We start from the raw sequence: 16,451 nt of genomic DNA on the forward strand, positions 1-16,451 counted from the left end.
GTCCTCTTCCTAACCTTCACTTGCCTATCTGGATGAAGAAGCAGAAGAATATATAAACAAAGCAGTGGTATGAGATGAAGGGAAAGAATATTCTAGGAAAAGCACACTGAGGCTGTGAATAAAAAGAAGGCTGTAACTAAAATAAGGCTCAAGGAAGAAACAATAGTCAAGTTGAAGGACCTATTTTCTCTGCAGTAGTTTGGCTGTTTGAAGGTCCTGGTCATGACCTCAGTGAGTCATAGCAGTGGTGGCTGTTATGTATGAACTGCAGTAGCAATGCTGGCTTTAGTGTTTGCCTAGTGCACAAACACAAGGTGGCTCACCAGCCAACATTCTGTACGTGCCATTTCCTTCACATCTTGATGCCTGCAGTGTGCTCCATCCCTGCAGCTGTCACTCTACCAAATAACCTCCTCACCATCAGCACTACCCACTGCTTTGTAGTTTCTCTTGCCCACACCATGAGATTTTTCTTGTCTTCAGACTGGGCTCCTAGTAGCAATTATAGCATGTCTTTCTGTCAGAGCAGGATCCCAGGACACCTGCTTTTGTCCTACAAACGGTACTTTCAAAGCTTAGCTACTCTGAGCATCTAATGGCCTAAACACGTTTCCTTCCATGGTGTGCCATAGTTTTTCTAGGCACAGAGAGAAGCAGACTGTGGGGGAGTCACTGTTCTGGACATGATAGGGTGGGGCTGTCAGGAGCCAGCCTGCCTGCGGTGGCTGTGGTACCAGCCAAGAGGAGGTATTCCTCCTCCCCTCATGTTCTTTCCAGCTGGGGAGATTGCATGGTTCATTATTCATACACATTGCCTCACTTCTTAAAGCACATGGTGCTAATCTCTCTGTCTTGTAAATGCCATGCAAACAAAAGCTAGATAATTCTGTAGCAGAGCCAGTTATGGAACTGCCTCCAACAGTATCTTTTCATCTTTTTATCTTTTGGTCTCTTCCAATTCCTGACTGTATCATAAGAACTTTGCTCCATAAAGAAGGTTGGTGTTTTTTTTTTTTCTTTTCTGTCTCTGAAAGCAAATTAGAGTGGCTAATATACCCTCCTGCATGCATAGAAACTGCACTGTACCAAACTGCAGCATAAGCTGTAAGTAGGAGGCATTCAAACACGCAATTTGTGAGTTAAGCTAGAATGCAATTGAATATCTCATATGAGAAGAGAAGCGTGCTAGAAACATTAGTATAAGGCCACAACAGAAATGCAGGAAATTGGCTGACAGACCACAATGAGGTTCATAGACATATCAGTGGTGATTTCCTCTAGCCTAAAAACCTATGAATATTTTGGCTACTTAGGCTTTGGATTTTTTCCTCAGTTAAAAGAGATATGTGAAATCCCTTATTACTGGCCACTCTCCTTAGTTCCCTTTTTGGATTCCCAGAGTTTTAAGATAAAAAAGATATCAATATTCAGGCAAGAAAATTACCATGACTTCTTAGAAACAGCAAATACAGTCTAACCATTACTGGAAGAAAGAGTTTGTGACAAGTAGCCAAATACTCCTGAAAGGAATAGAAAAATATTTTAATGACAGATGCTGATTACACATAAAATTACATTTATTATCTCAAAGTATCTTCTCGGTGCTCTTAATATTTTTAATCATTGTTAAGCAAGAACAAGAATCAGAAAAACTAAGCAGCTGCTTAGTTCCAAATTTTTTGGTATGGGAAAGAAATTTTTGCTTTTACTCAAACTCCCTGGAAAATATTTTATTTCATGGGTTTTATTTTATTTTAATCCTTCTAGTGTATATGTGAAAGCAGTTGTGTGTATAAATACACACAGCAGCTGTAGTCATATTGGATAATAGGCTTGTAATTGTTTCCCTGATTTAAAGTCGAATAGTTTATTACACAACGATTGTGATGTATTTTATCAATATTACAATAATTTCACTGACCTTTTGCTAAGTTACATACCAGTGTCTCATAAAATAAATGAAGTGCTTGCAGTATAAGGGATAATTATAAGTGAGCTCTGTATGGAAGTACTTAACTCTTCAATGAACCAAATCTATTTACTATAAGAACCTAGGAACTGGGCCACAATAAAAGTCTGTGGCTAAGCTGGGAATAGAATCTAGTGCTCCCAAACTGCTGTTCTCACTTCACCATGCTACTCTCCAATATGAAATTCAAGTTTTGAGTTATTTCTCTACACATGTGAATAAACAAACTATTGTTTCATATTCAACAGGTTGCATAATGTTGCAGCAAGACAATAACTGAAGTAACGGAGTAAGAATCCAATGAGGGATGGCCTGGGGCTCTGCCTAGGCTCATGAGACTGCATCAGTGGGAGTCTAATGTCAACATCGCAAAGGTGTAATTTTCCACACTCATGTTATCTGTACAGAGCTGAGCTGGGATAAAACAGTTTGTATTCCACACCAGCCAGCACCAGCATGTGAATACTGGTATCATTTACTTTATATTGTCTCTATGCCACCTTGTCATTCAACTTACCCTCCTGGGTTAAATTCTTCCATCATACAAATATTCGACCACTGAAAGTTTGGAAGGCCTCAGCTTTTCCCCCTTAGCAAAATGTAGACAAAGTGCTAAGAGAAACACATGCTTAATACTGAAGTTCCTTTCTGTCACTTTTTTCAAAGCAGGCAAACTGAGTCATGGAGCCAAACTACTCATTAAATTAAAACTTTAAAACATGAATAAACAAGAAACAAGTTACAAATCTGGGGAAAAACAAAACAAACAACAAGTTAGATTTCTTAAGTAAAATATCTTGGCAACAGATACGATGGGTAAGTGAAAATTTACCTCTTTGTAAGGGTAAACTCATTTATTGACTGGCCAGGATTCTTCCATTGTGAATTGATAAATGAATTTCTTAGATTATCTAGAATTACCCAAGAGTTCTAAAAAAAGTGTGGATATGAGATTGCTGCACTGCTAACTGATAAACAACTCATTGTTTCAGTACCAGGGAACTGGAAGAGAGCAACTGTTATGCTAATTTTTAGAAATACCTCAAAGTAGCTACAGACTAGTAAGACTGTCAACTGCACTAAACAGATTACTGGAAGCTATCACGAAGTATAGAATTAAGCTACATGTGGATAAATATGACATACCAGAGGAGAGTTAGCATTGATTTGGGAGACAGAAGTAATCTCTCACAAATCTGCTTGAGTTCTTTGGAGAAGTTAGTGAGGATGTAGAAATGGGTCAACAGGATGTATCTGGATCTTTAAAAAGCTTTCAATGTGGTCCCTCAACAAAGTTCACCAAAGAAATTAAGCTGATGGCCATAGATCAAAATCCCTCTGGGTGAAATATATGGTTAAAACAGCAGAAATAAAAGTTTAGAAGAGATAGTTAGTTTTCATATCACAGGGAACTTTCAAAAATAATTTTAGAAGGATTTGTGCTGGAATATGGACAGTTGAACACATTTATAAATGATTCACAGAGGTGATGCACCATAGTTTGCAAATGATATAAAACTATTCAGGATAGTCAAAACTGAAGCTGAGTGCAAACAGTTGCAGAAGGTTATCATCATTCTGAGTAACTACATGATAAAATGGCAGAGGAAATATAATGTTGATAAATGCCAAATACTGCACATGGGAAAAAAATAGCTCTAACTATATATGTAATGGGCTCTAATTATGTATTTTTATTAAGGAAAGAGATATAGGAGTCATTGTGAGCAGTCATTGTGAGAAAATAATGAGGTTTCCTCTGAAATGTCAACTCAATGCTTAACAGCTGTCAAAAAGGAAATCTTGTTAGGAATCATTAAGAAAGCAATTGAAAATACAGGCAAAAACATTTTTCTACTATATAAATCCACAGTGCTCCCATATCTTCCATTCTATAGAATATAGATCTGGTCCTCTGTCTCAAATACGATGCAGCTGAACTGGAAAAGTTATAGAAATGAACAGCACTGATGGTATGCCACCATACAGGAACACACCGTGTTTACTAAGATATTACATCTTGGAAAGAAATTGTCAAGAGTTTTATGATAAAGATCCATAAACATTTGAAACTGTAGAGAAAAGATGAATAGGAAATTCTCATTCACTGTTTTTCCTAACACAGAATTAAGGAGAACCCAATGAAAACAATTCTATTGAAACAATCTAAAGATGGTAATTTTTTCGACATAAATAAGTTGTGAAACTCTTTGCCACAATAGTTACTGAGACCAAAATAAATGGAACTTAAAGAAGGAATATAAACATAAATAAGTTTAAATAAAGGAATAGCAAAGGAATGTTTGATAGATCCAGTGATGGATATTAAATGAAATGGTTTGAATAAAAACTCTGGTTCAGGTATTTCCTAAGAGACTTCCCCTACTTTCTCTGGAACTAAGGATCACTATGTGCTAGGAGTTATCCTACTTCTTACATTCTTTCTCTGAGCATCTTCTATTAGCCACCATTGTAGGCAGGACACATGAGTTGTTAGTCTCATCCTGTATGACTATTCTTATGTTCATAATTTAACATACTATGGAGAGCAGAAGCCAGTGATTCCTTATAATATGAGTTGCCAGTATTAACCTAATTTTTATCAATTTCACTGCAGAAGTACCTGATTTTTGTTTTGGCTAAGTGATCTGACTTCAGCTGGCCTTCTGTCAGATGACATTTGGCTTGTACCAGATTAATGACATAATCATAGTTGAAATCAGACCCCTATTCCTGGACCATGCTTTTGGAACTTGTAGCTGAAATGCTTGGTGTTCAACTAAGATTTCAAGTTTTTGAATAACTTTGTGTCTTGTTAATAAAGTCTGATCTTAATATCAGGCACTGTAAAACTGATTGTCTTGACTTTCATTTACATTAATTTCCATTGCTGAATTTAGATACTGCCTTCATCTCCCCCAAAATCCTGGGGGAAAGTCTTCCTTTGAAGTTGAGACATTCTGTATAATTCCTGGGTTAAACTGACCTGGGTGACATGCTCCTGGAATAAATCATAGCTTTCCTTGATTAGATGAATTCAAATACAGCTGTCAGAACTGCACTTTTCACTGCTGAAACATCATATCATTGAGGGATTTCAAATGTTAGCTACAGTGCCTAGTGCTTTTCAGTACTCAGTTCAGGATAAAAAGGGAATCTTTTTCCATGGAAGCTGATTTTCCACCAATTCATCTCCCTTTAGGATTTTCCACCGCCCAGGACTGCTGAAAATATGCCTGCATACAAAATTAATTTCCACAGTTTCACCCTATTCAGTTTTCTGTACATTAGCTCTCACTGGCATGACATGGGTGTCTTTGAAGCACAGAGATGGTCCTCTCATCCTGTGGAAAATTAAATGCTACTACCATGTGTTTAAATCAAATGGTAATCTTCTGTTTATCAGCAGGCTGAAATAATGTCAGCTGGGTTACAAACAGTCTCCTCTTTAGGGTCTCTCAGTCTCTCATCTCAAACTTGCCTGATACAGCATAGTGGTGAAGAGCCTGATTAACAGCATGCTCATCAGAGTTCCTCTCTCTCTGGTCTCCAGCCAGTTGCTGCCAAAGAACAGATTGGTTCAGTTTCCTAAACTGGGTCTGTAATCAAAATTTCCTATAAAGAGATGTTCCAGACAGGTAGATTTCTTAACATTTGATGACCAGTTTCACACATGAATAGCACATACAAATAGCGTGCTTATGTTTCGCATATAAATAGCCAGCCTTTGGGGCAGGATTCATCTCATCTAACTTATTTACAGTTTAAATAGCCTATAGCTGTATGTAGGCATCCGAGCTACTTACCCTCAAATTCCCCTTTTAAATCAGAAGAGAAAATTGGTATTTTAAGGCACAAATCATCTAACTTTTTTTTAGACATCTTTAATTAGGTAAGATGAACTGCACCTTTAAATTCTTATCTCATTGTCTTTTCACCTCTTTCTCCTGTTTTCTCTCCATGATGATACAGACCAACTTATTCTAGACAGAATTTTCTGAAATTTCCTCCTTGTTCCGCTAATCTCCCTCCACACTACCTTATTTCCACAGTTCCACCTCCAGGTTTATGTCCTATAGAGTCAGTCCACCCAATCAGAAATGTGACCAAACTTACAGCCTGATGAATCTTATGGTTCACATCACTACAAGATGAACAAGATAGCCACAGAGAGTGTCATTCAGTTATGCTGAGCAACATCTGAAACATCTTAGATCCACTTCCCGTACGTTCCTTAAATCTCCCAGAAAGCTGAATTTTTCCTTGCAAGTCATGTGGAAGGATGCATGATATTCTGCAGCAAGATAAACGATTTCATGGAGTGCGTGTGTGTGTGTGTGTGTGTGTGTGCGCCAGAGGCTGCTAGGGCAGAACAGAGGAAGGGAACATTATAGTTGTTCTGTACATTGCACTGAAAAATTATTTTCTACATAGGCCACATAATGCTCTGGGTTCTGTTCTGGTTTACAAACTTTGTAGAAGAAAGCAGGACAGTTCAGAAGCTACGTGAAGACCTTTGGTCCTCTCCCATCGCCACAAGGTAAGAGAGTCTGGGAAACAAAAAGAACAGCCAATGTATGAGGAGTTCAATTCATCCTCCTTGTTTTTTTTCCAAAAACAGTATATAGAAGTCATGAAGGGAGGAAAGGATGATAAGAACCAATTAAGAGTCCCTAGAAATTAGTTTCTGGGCAATAACACTATGTTGAACCTGTTCCAACTCTCCCTAGGAGCAAGGAGTAGAGTACTTGGGCAAAGAGAAGAGATCCCTTTTTGAAAGAGGAAAGGAAATATTAGGCTGTTGAACTAGTGGCAGATGCCCAGGAAGGTGAGTCTGAACCAGGCACTCAGAAGAGGAGGTCTCAAGACACATTTGATAACTGCACTGTCAGCAAACTCCAAATGTGTATATGTGTGTGTGTGTGTGCTTAGAAAATGAAGGATCCTGTAGACCTAAGTGAGTTTAGTGGCTTGGTTTGCTACTAGACACCCTTGAATAGGCAGTCTGTAGGCTTTCAGCAGCCATTTGTGTGGCTGGAAAAATCTATGCGCATGCTGTTCTTCAGGCTTTTCTGAAGCTTGCTCTCGGGCATGGCATTGTTAGCAAAGACTTTCAGCCCATAGTGCGAGCTGAGAAAATCAGACTTACAGTGAGACATCCATAGGTGGCCAAAATCATTGATTCCTTTTAAAACTTAAACCAGCCTAAGTAGCACTTAAAACATAGTAAGACACTTTAAATATTTCTGCTTATGGATTAAAAGCTTCTCTGCATTGAGAGCTAAATACATATAAACAAGACTTTCTACATTAAGACCCACAGTAAATGAATGGGAGAAATTGCACTTGCTTGTTAACGTTCCAGTCCGGACGTGCTGACTAAAAAATATTCATAATTTGTAGCTGTGGCACCAAACCAGCAGATATCATGGTTCTGGTCTTTGCACAGTGAGTGGTGCTCTCAGTTGCTGAAAACAAGAGCTTACATTTTTTCATAGAGTGGGAGCTTTGTGCTTCATAGGTAGCAAATGCTGCCTGATAAAAGCACCACAAAGAGTTGACAACCAGATCTCAGGTGACAGCATCAAAAGTGCACAGTGCAACAAGTACAAATGACCACTTGTTTCCTAAATCGTAAGACTAAAGAGAATGTTGCTGTTGCTAGCAATTTTTTTTTTTTTTTTTTTGCCCAGTGCTGTTGTAATCCTCTGTAACCTTTGCAGGAGTTAGTTACACTTTAGTCAGCACTCATCATTATTCCTTATATGTTGCTTTTGTGGTCATAATCATGATATCTGTACATGTTGTACATAGATTAAAAAAAAAAAAAAAAGCAAGATCATTCCCTGAGAGAAAAAAATAAGCTACCTTTCTGACTTTTCTGGAAATTGTTCCCCTCTAGAGAACCTCAGTGTGGTAGCATGTGGCTATAGCTGTACGCATAAGCTAAACAAGCCCAGGAAAGGGCATGTGACCCTCCACGTTGCTCGGTTGGTGGTATGCTTTTTGGCATGATTTTGGCCTGTGACAGTTGCCATTTCATTAAACAATGCCTGGGCATGGAGATAGCACAGGCCGGGGACTTTTCTCAGTAGATGATATGGATGGGGCTACTCTTTTCTGAGGCCAAGTTGTGCCATGCCATGTACCTTCCAGACTGAGGAGCAGGTAAGCTAAGCTCAAGCTCATTTTATTTACTGGAGGAGATACAGACATGCAAGTCCTTCTACAAAGCACTGTAGGAAGGATGCTCTGCTGAGAGGAGGTAGATCTGGGGTTTGCACAAGCTGGATTTCATTGTCTGCTCATGTTGATTTGACAGATTTGTTTTCTGTAAAACTGGAACAGTACTTCACAGCTTTTTGTGCTGGTAAAGTCATGGACTGTCTGTGAGGCTTTCAAATACTGTGTAGATATACACATAAAAAGATAGGACTGAATTTCTCCTTGGTGTAGGCTGCTACATAGGAGGAAGTGTGAGCTAGCAGGTACAGTGCTCATCTGAGCTGAGGGTGAGTTCCCAGATCACAATATACAAAGCTGTTAATAGACTTTAAGGAAAAAAAAATAACAGTATTTGTTCTGTATAACATGACATAATGTCATTCAGTATTTTGCACAACACAACTATAGCTTCTGTTCAGTTTAGAAGATCCATGTAGAAGAACATAGTCTTCCTTTAGATTTTTCAAGTGCTAAAAAATCTACTGAGTACCTAATCTCACTGTTAAAAGGAATATAGATCATAAATCCAGTCCACATACTTTCTGCTTCTAGCCACAGGTGTTTCATCTGTTGAGACACTTATCCTTAGCCTTCATTTGGAAATACGTGCACAGAAAACATTGTATAAAAATAATAAGTTCAGGTAGACATCGTCCATTTCCCCACCATGTCTTCATGAGAAGCTGGGAGTGATGGTGTGAGAAAAGAACATCTGAAACATCAAAAAAGAATGAATATTTCATGGGAAAAACATTTGAAAGACATGGAAAAAATAATTTTTGTTGTTTTTTTTTAACAAAAAGGAGAAGTTGTTTTGCTGTGATCCCTGAAGAATGATTACTTTGACTTTCTCAGGTTTTTTTTTAATCAAAAAAGAAAGGCAAATACTTAAAGCAGCCAAGTAGTTCCACGAGTAACCAAATCAATGAAACCTTTTTTCCTATGGTTTTCTGCCTCAAGAGTGGGCCCCCCTTGACCAATTTGTCTACAAGAAAATTGCAAAATGAGAAATGGGAGCTGTTTTCAGACCTAGATACTTCTGGTACCTAATTCACCTATTGCACTGCTAAAAAATGGTGATTCATAGTGCCCAGGTGAGGGACCAAGCTGTGCTATACACTCCCTGAAAGACATGCTGGTCTTTAAAGAGTTAAAGCATCTAAATGAAGAGTTTACTCCCTACACTGACTGTATAGAGCGCCTACGTACTTCTACAAGCTGATTCATAACGGCTTGATGCTGAATAACAAGGTCACTCAGAACCAACCAACAGAAAAAAAAGTACGTAAGTATGTGTTAACATGGGCCTGACTCAAAGCAGCATTATGGGCACCACTGGCTATGTAGGATTAAGAACAATGAGACTTTTTTGAGGAAGATTTTTAACAGAAGAGGGGGAGAAAGGTGCAATAGCACAAAAGCTTTTGAACATTAATCTGGAAGCTGGTGTACTTGCCCAGGATCAGAGCGATCAGGATGCTAGGTCATCCTTAGCTTGAGGGTATTTTGAACATACAGACATGATATTCCCAGTAGGCACCCTTGTCACTGGTTTGTGTTACTCTCCATTTCTCCCACGGAAATTAAGCTATAATGCAAAAAAAGACAATATCTAAGGAGCCAAAGATAAACTAAGTAAAGCTGAGGCTGAATCTGTGGCACAGTTAGACGGGATCTCTAGTGTGAAGGAACATGTAAGGATATGTGAAATATAAGGATATCTGGTTGTGAGGATATCAGGAAAAGTAATAATTAAAAGACTAGATACACAAGCCCTAAGGAGATAGAGATAACAGGGACAGTACCAAAGACCAGAGCTCTCAGGTCGCTCTTTGATGAGCTATTGAAGGGACCTCTCAGGTCTAGCCTTGAGGAAGTTATACTTGAACTTTGTAGCACAGAAGAAGGGGGAAAAGATGATTAGCATTGTTCTCATCGGAAAAAGCAAATTTACTATGGAGTATTTGAGGGGCTTGTGGAATTATGTAAAATTTATTATGGGATGTTTTAAGGGGATTGTGGGAACATGCAAGACTTATTATGAAACTTTTAGGGAAAGAGGAAAAAGAGGGGAAAAAGAAGAGATCAAACTGTGTCAGGAAGGAGCAAGAGTGGGACAATGGAGAGTCGGGGACATAAACAGGGCCAATCATGGGTAAACAAGCTGCTGGCCCATACATATGTTTGGCCAAGTCCTGAATCTAGTTTGCATTCTAATCTGTGGATGTGTGTGTATGTGTGGCCACCAGTGAACTTCAAACTAGACTATCTAGTGAGGAGGATTAGAGGTCTGAGGGTAAGCAACTGAAGACAGGACCACAGGTCATAGGGGTCCATAGGTCTGGAGGCCAGCAAGTATCGGGCTTTGGGGGCTAGGCACTGAACAGAGTGAGTGCCTAGGTCCAGCTCCTGGAGGGATCCAAGTCTGTGTGTGAGACCACTAGCAAGCTCATACCCTCATCAGCCAAACAAGGAACAGGACCAGGCTTTCCGTGTTCATGTTTATGTGAGTGATGTTTGCATCTATGTTGGTGCCGCTACTTCAGCAGTTGCTGAGGACTGGGACTGGAGGAACCCCAGGGGTCTTAGACCTGACCAAAGTCAGCTTTAGTAAATGGGGAGGGTGAAATCTCCTAGGTTTTAGAGTTCCCCATATTTGACTTCCTTAACAGAAAACCTTTGGGTCAACCCTTCAGGGGTTTAAGGAGTGCCTAGAGCCAAGTTATTTGCTTCCTGAAAACTGCTTTAATCACACTAATAAAATAAAAAAAAAAGGCATTTCCACCACTTCATCTTCTTTGACACACCACTTTACATATGCAAGCAACTTGGTGAAGTCAGTTAACTGGGCAGCTGCAGTGGGAAGAGAATGTCTGTTCCAGCATCAACATGTAAACTTTGTTTATTTTGAATTAAAAACACTTGGAGCTTTAGATGCCTGCAAGCCACTTAAATCAGGATATAGGGAAATAGTGGACTGAATATCACCCAAGAGGTTAGTATTTTTTCCCACTGAACCCAAGCTTCTTTTCCTCCATCTCTCTTCTGAAAATATTGACCTCTTCCTTCCAAGTTTTTGTTATGGTGAATAAAAGCTTTTTTAATTTCAAAGAATAAAAGTTTTGGTGGAAAAATTATGATTGTCTTTAAAGGTCAGTCTCCTACATGAGCTGATGAAAGTGGTTCTTCTGATAATTTTCATTCCACAGCAAAGTAAGTGCTCTTTACAGAGAAGTGTGTTACTGAAAGGTAGACAAAAATGAATTGCATGCTCACATCTGTGTCTTATATATGTGTTAGTAGTACTGAGTGCCTATGGGCATGCAACAGGATGAGAAGAAAGCTATTTCACACCTGAGACTTTCTTTAAACATTTCAACTATGATTTAGGAGGCCGTTGTCAATAATCTCACTTTAAGCTTATACTAAAAATGTGGTTTTACATCAAAAAATCAAAATTCTGATTTCTTTGTAGAAAAATGAAAGAACTTTGCTCTGGGGTGAAGCTATTTATCTGGAAGGCCCTGTAAATCCATATTAAAAGCAATAAGAGGATATGTCAGAAAAAGGAAAAGACACAAAATGTGAACTTAATTCGAGGGAGTGAGGTGGGGGGCTGGCTATTTGTACAAAAGGAAAAAGAATTTAGATTCTGAAATACCATATCAAGTTTCTGTGCTAGCAGCGACTGCTACAAGAAGGCTCCTCCTCTGCATTCCAGTATAGTTTGATTTCAAGCATCTGCTTTGACATTTGATTAGATGACTCATTAAATGCAGTGAGTATCTGGAGGCAGAGATGCACTTTTTTTTTTCCTTTGCCATCACAATATATTTTAAAGTATAAGCATCCCTAAAGAGTATGCGTCAGTGGGTTCTGCATGTTTTAAAAACAAAACCAAAACCTTTCTTTCTCAAACTTGTTTATGAGAAGTTTATAAGGAGTCTCCTGTATTACCTCATCCTCCTTCTGTGACCAGACAGACAAAGTTTTCAGCAATTACTCATTTTTAAAGAATATGGATCCTAAATCCAAAGAGTTTGATAGTGCTGAAACACTGAATTGAAGCTGACTTTGTTAGGTACATACTTGTGTTTCTGTAGCACTCGCTGAAAGGGGAAGGAAAGGAAGAACGACGCAGTTGTGCAGATACACATTATTCAGGATTCAGACCTAGTAGGAGGTTTACAGCTACTTACCAACTGATAACAGTAAAACTAGGAGTTTTACAGTATGGCATTATATATACATAGCGAAATGAAGCACTGTACACTTAAATGCCATGTTGACTCCTCAAAGAGTAGTACTGTCACTACTAGCAGATAGAATTCTCTCTTTTTTCCTCTTTCAGTGGTACCTGCACATCTCTCTCAGACTATCTATTTGTAGAGAAATGACTAAGAGAGAGAGAATTTTACTTTCAGTAATCACTTAATGAAGCAAGCTATACTGTTGTATCTCTTTCAACATGATACCAGAAGGTGTAAGTGTAATCAGAAACCAAGTACAGTATATTGTCTGGAGATGGGGAAGAAGAGGCAGAAAGGAGTCAGGAAGCAAGGAGCGAAAAATAATCAAATTAGCACATCAGCTTCCTGTTCTAGAGTTGATGAAAATGGTGACCTGTTCTGCCATCTTGAAATAACACATGGGGAGCAATAGGGGAACTACGAAGCTAGACAAATAATAGGAGTAGGGCTCATGGTTCTGTCTCATTATTGTCTAGTTGGGTAGCAAGAGGCAGAAACTTTCATTTTATGCATAGACAACTGGACAGTGTTTAAATTACTTTCAAAAACCAACATTATCAGGGCAGAATGGAACAGAGTGAAAAAAGAATAGTCAAAATACCCTTTGTAATGGGAAACAGCAGTGCCTTGGTGTGCTAGCAAAAGGCCAGAGAGCCCGTGATGGTATTTACATAGCTCTCCAAAAGCATTTTCAACCCGGAAAAAAGGTATAGATAGAAATGTCGTATTTTTGATAACAATGATCAAGAATCTGAAGAAACAATTGCACTATATTGCCATAACTGACAGAACTGATGGTAAGACTGTCAGATTGTAGTGGAGGATTTGGATGTAGCATACAAGCTACAGGTAACTCAGAAAAGAAAGGTCAGAGAGACCCCACAAACTTGGCCATTAGACTGTGCAAGAGTAGTGAGCCAACTTGCATCAAAATGCAGAGCATAATTGGAGCTGATGATAATCACTGGAGAAATGATGCACCCATAGCCTGGAGAAAGCAGAGAAAGAACCACAATGTACAAACATAAGCAAAGGAACTTAACATAAGTTTGTATAAAAGTACAAACATAAAGCAAGGGAAGAGGAGCAACACACAATGGTGAGGCTTATAGAAGCTCATACAAGAAATGAGAAAAGAGAAAAGAGAAAAGAAAAGAAAAGGAAAAGGATAAAGAAAAAAGAAAAGAGAAAAAGAAAAAGGAAAAAAGAAAAAAGAAAAAAAGGCAAGGCAAGGCAAGGAGAAAAATCTTCAGCATATGGATTCACATGAAGTAGGGAGTTGCATGAAAAATCATTATTCCAAACCTTCCATCAAGAAAAGCAGACCAATTAATCCACAAGAATCCAACAGTGGCCTAAAGGATGAGATTTTGCAGTCAGAGGACTACCACTTGAGTCTTCATTCCAATTTGTTTGTGCTTTTGCTTTGCCTTTGTCTCTGAACCCTTGCCAACTGTTTTGGAAACTAAGCACCAAGGAGTCAGCAGTACATAGAGGATCCGCTTGATCACAAAAACTTCCTACAGGAAAAGGAGTGAAACATCAGCCAAGCATTACCAGACACCTGACCTCAAGAAAGCAATAGTAGTTTATACCCAAGGTCTTCTTTGTCCACCAGAAAGTGCCTGGGAAGTAAATCTAAAATAGAATAAAACAAGGTTATACTCTGATTGACTCACGTATCACGCATACCTGCAACATGTCAGCACACCTAACCTGAAGATGAAAACGCTCTCCAGATCATTGCAGTTCTGGTGTCCTGTTCTCTGGAGTGCACAGTGTCTCTGTTCTTTCCCACAGAGATGAGTTTTCTTCAAAGCAGACCCACTGAGGAAGAGAGACAATAGATACCTGAATCTTGTTTCGGCATTAAGTCAGGATATCCTTGAGAAGGCATCCAATTGCTTCCTGAGCCAAGAAGCATCCCTACATTCTACCATTTAAACATAGCTGATCTTCTCGCTTGAGACCTATGATCTGACCCCCTTTCCAGGTGAAAGCAAGACAGAGAATTCCCATATCTAAACCCAGTAAATGAGCTCAAGGATGTGAAAACTCACAAAATGACTTCTAGGACTCTTGGAGACCCAGGGAGCCACTGCTAGCTGAGGAGTGGTATGCACAGCATCATCTGATGTAGCCATCTCACATAGCAAAGAAGTGGCAACCTGTTAACCCAGGACCTATTGTGCAACTGAGGAAATGCCATTGTGATGAGAGAAGAGTCCTTGCCCCTAAAAATGAGAGCTGTCAGCAGGTTTCAACCTGTTACAAGCACTCCAGATTAGCCCAAGTGGAAAAAAAAAATCCTTGTGGTATACAGACTATTTAGCCTTCGTAGTAGATATATCCCTGCCAAGTAAATGCCATTGCTGGCAGATACAGGGACGAAAGAGAAATAGACCTTATTTTCACAACAAACTGTACAAACTGTAAATCTTGTATGTGTACTTATAGTCACATACCTGGAAATGAGAAATTACTGGAGACTATCTAAGTGACAATTGCAGGGAAAGCAGTGATGCATTTCAGCAAATACAATATCTCCAGCTGAGCCATTTTCAGAGAGTGCATCTCAGTTTGTGCATTTTCCTTGGAAATGGGCATTGAGTCACATTATATCATCACCAGAGCACGGCCAGTCAAATGGCAAATCCGAACTGGCATTTGAAATTGCTAATGCTCTTTCAAAGAACACTGTAGAAAGGAAAATAAAGGTATAGCAAAGACATTCTTTAATGGAGAAAACTCCTACCCCCAAAGGCCTTCATAACAGCATGGCATTTTGTTCAGGACATAACCCTACACTGATGTCCACAACCCCAGCAGTACTTGTGAGACCATGTAAAAGATGGAAGGACACAGACATGCATAGATTAATGCCAATTATGACTGACAAGTGAAAGATCCCCCAGAATTCAGATATCCTGCCAGAAGGAAATGGCTCCTCCAGGATAAACTGTGCATTTTGTTGATTCCTGTAGGAAATTCCCATTCTTTCTGTAAATACCATTTGTCTCTCCCCTTTCTTGGGGAACCTGAAACAATAAAAATGTCACTCCTTCCACGTGGAAACAGGAAAATGCATCACTTTTGACACACTGCATGAAGGCCTCTACCATTCACTGTGCTTTGACTTTGCTTCAGGTTTTGTGTTCTGATTTATAGGTTTTTGTTTTGCCTCACAACAACGTACCTTTTTTTCCACCAACACATAGTCAAAGAAAGATAAGAAGCCTATGTTTTGAACAAGTCACATGGATTTACAGTTTGCAGAAGATTTTGAGCTAGATATTAGGAAAACATTTAGCAGAATAAGGAGAGTAGAATAAGGTGAAGCTGTGAAATCTCCATCATTGTAGTCTTTCCAAGAATGGTCTGAGCAATCACATGGCAGATGTTGTCGGTGACGGTGAGTCTCATCTGGGACAGGCGAACGAATTGTTCAACATCTTGAGATTCTTTTTAGGTCCAGCTAGCCAGCCTGGATTCCATGTAAAGAATTTGGTCTTCATATGATGAACAGCTAAATCCTCATTCATGTCACACTGCAAAAATGTTTTTGTACATTGCTCAAATGCATTCACAATACTTTTACTCACTAAAAAAGGAGATATAAACATAGGCATGCAGGACCACTAAGCAGGTACACGCTGAGAGCTGCTCAGTAGCACCAGGGGAAGTAAGAAGTAAGAACTACCCGAACAAGCTCTCCCAACATGAAGGCCTAAAAGCCAGGTACTCCTAGCCTGTGTAAGGATGGCATACCTTTGCTCCAGCATGTGGGCATGTTGTATGTGTGATGGAGCACATAGCTAACATACAAAAGAGCAGCCTGCCAAATCCACAGCAGAGCTCCCAAGCACAGGGCTGCCTCCTGCGGGGATCCTAACCAGGAGAGAGAAGCTGAGCTGCTCCACTCAGCCAAGAGACAGGCACTACTGGACCCTCAAAGTAGAAACTTCACACTCCTTAGTCATTTTTCTGATAAAGGCAGTGTCATTTTA

This window comes from Apteryx mantelli, chromosome 1 (genome assembly GCF_036417845.1).
Source record: "Apteryx mantelli isolate bAptMan1 chromosome 1, bAptMan1.hap1, whole genome shotgun sequence".
Lineage (NCBI taxonomy): Eukaryota > Metazoa > Chordata > Aves > Apterygiformes > Apterygidae > Apteryx > Apteryx mantelli.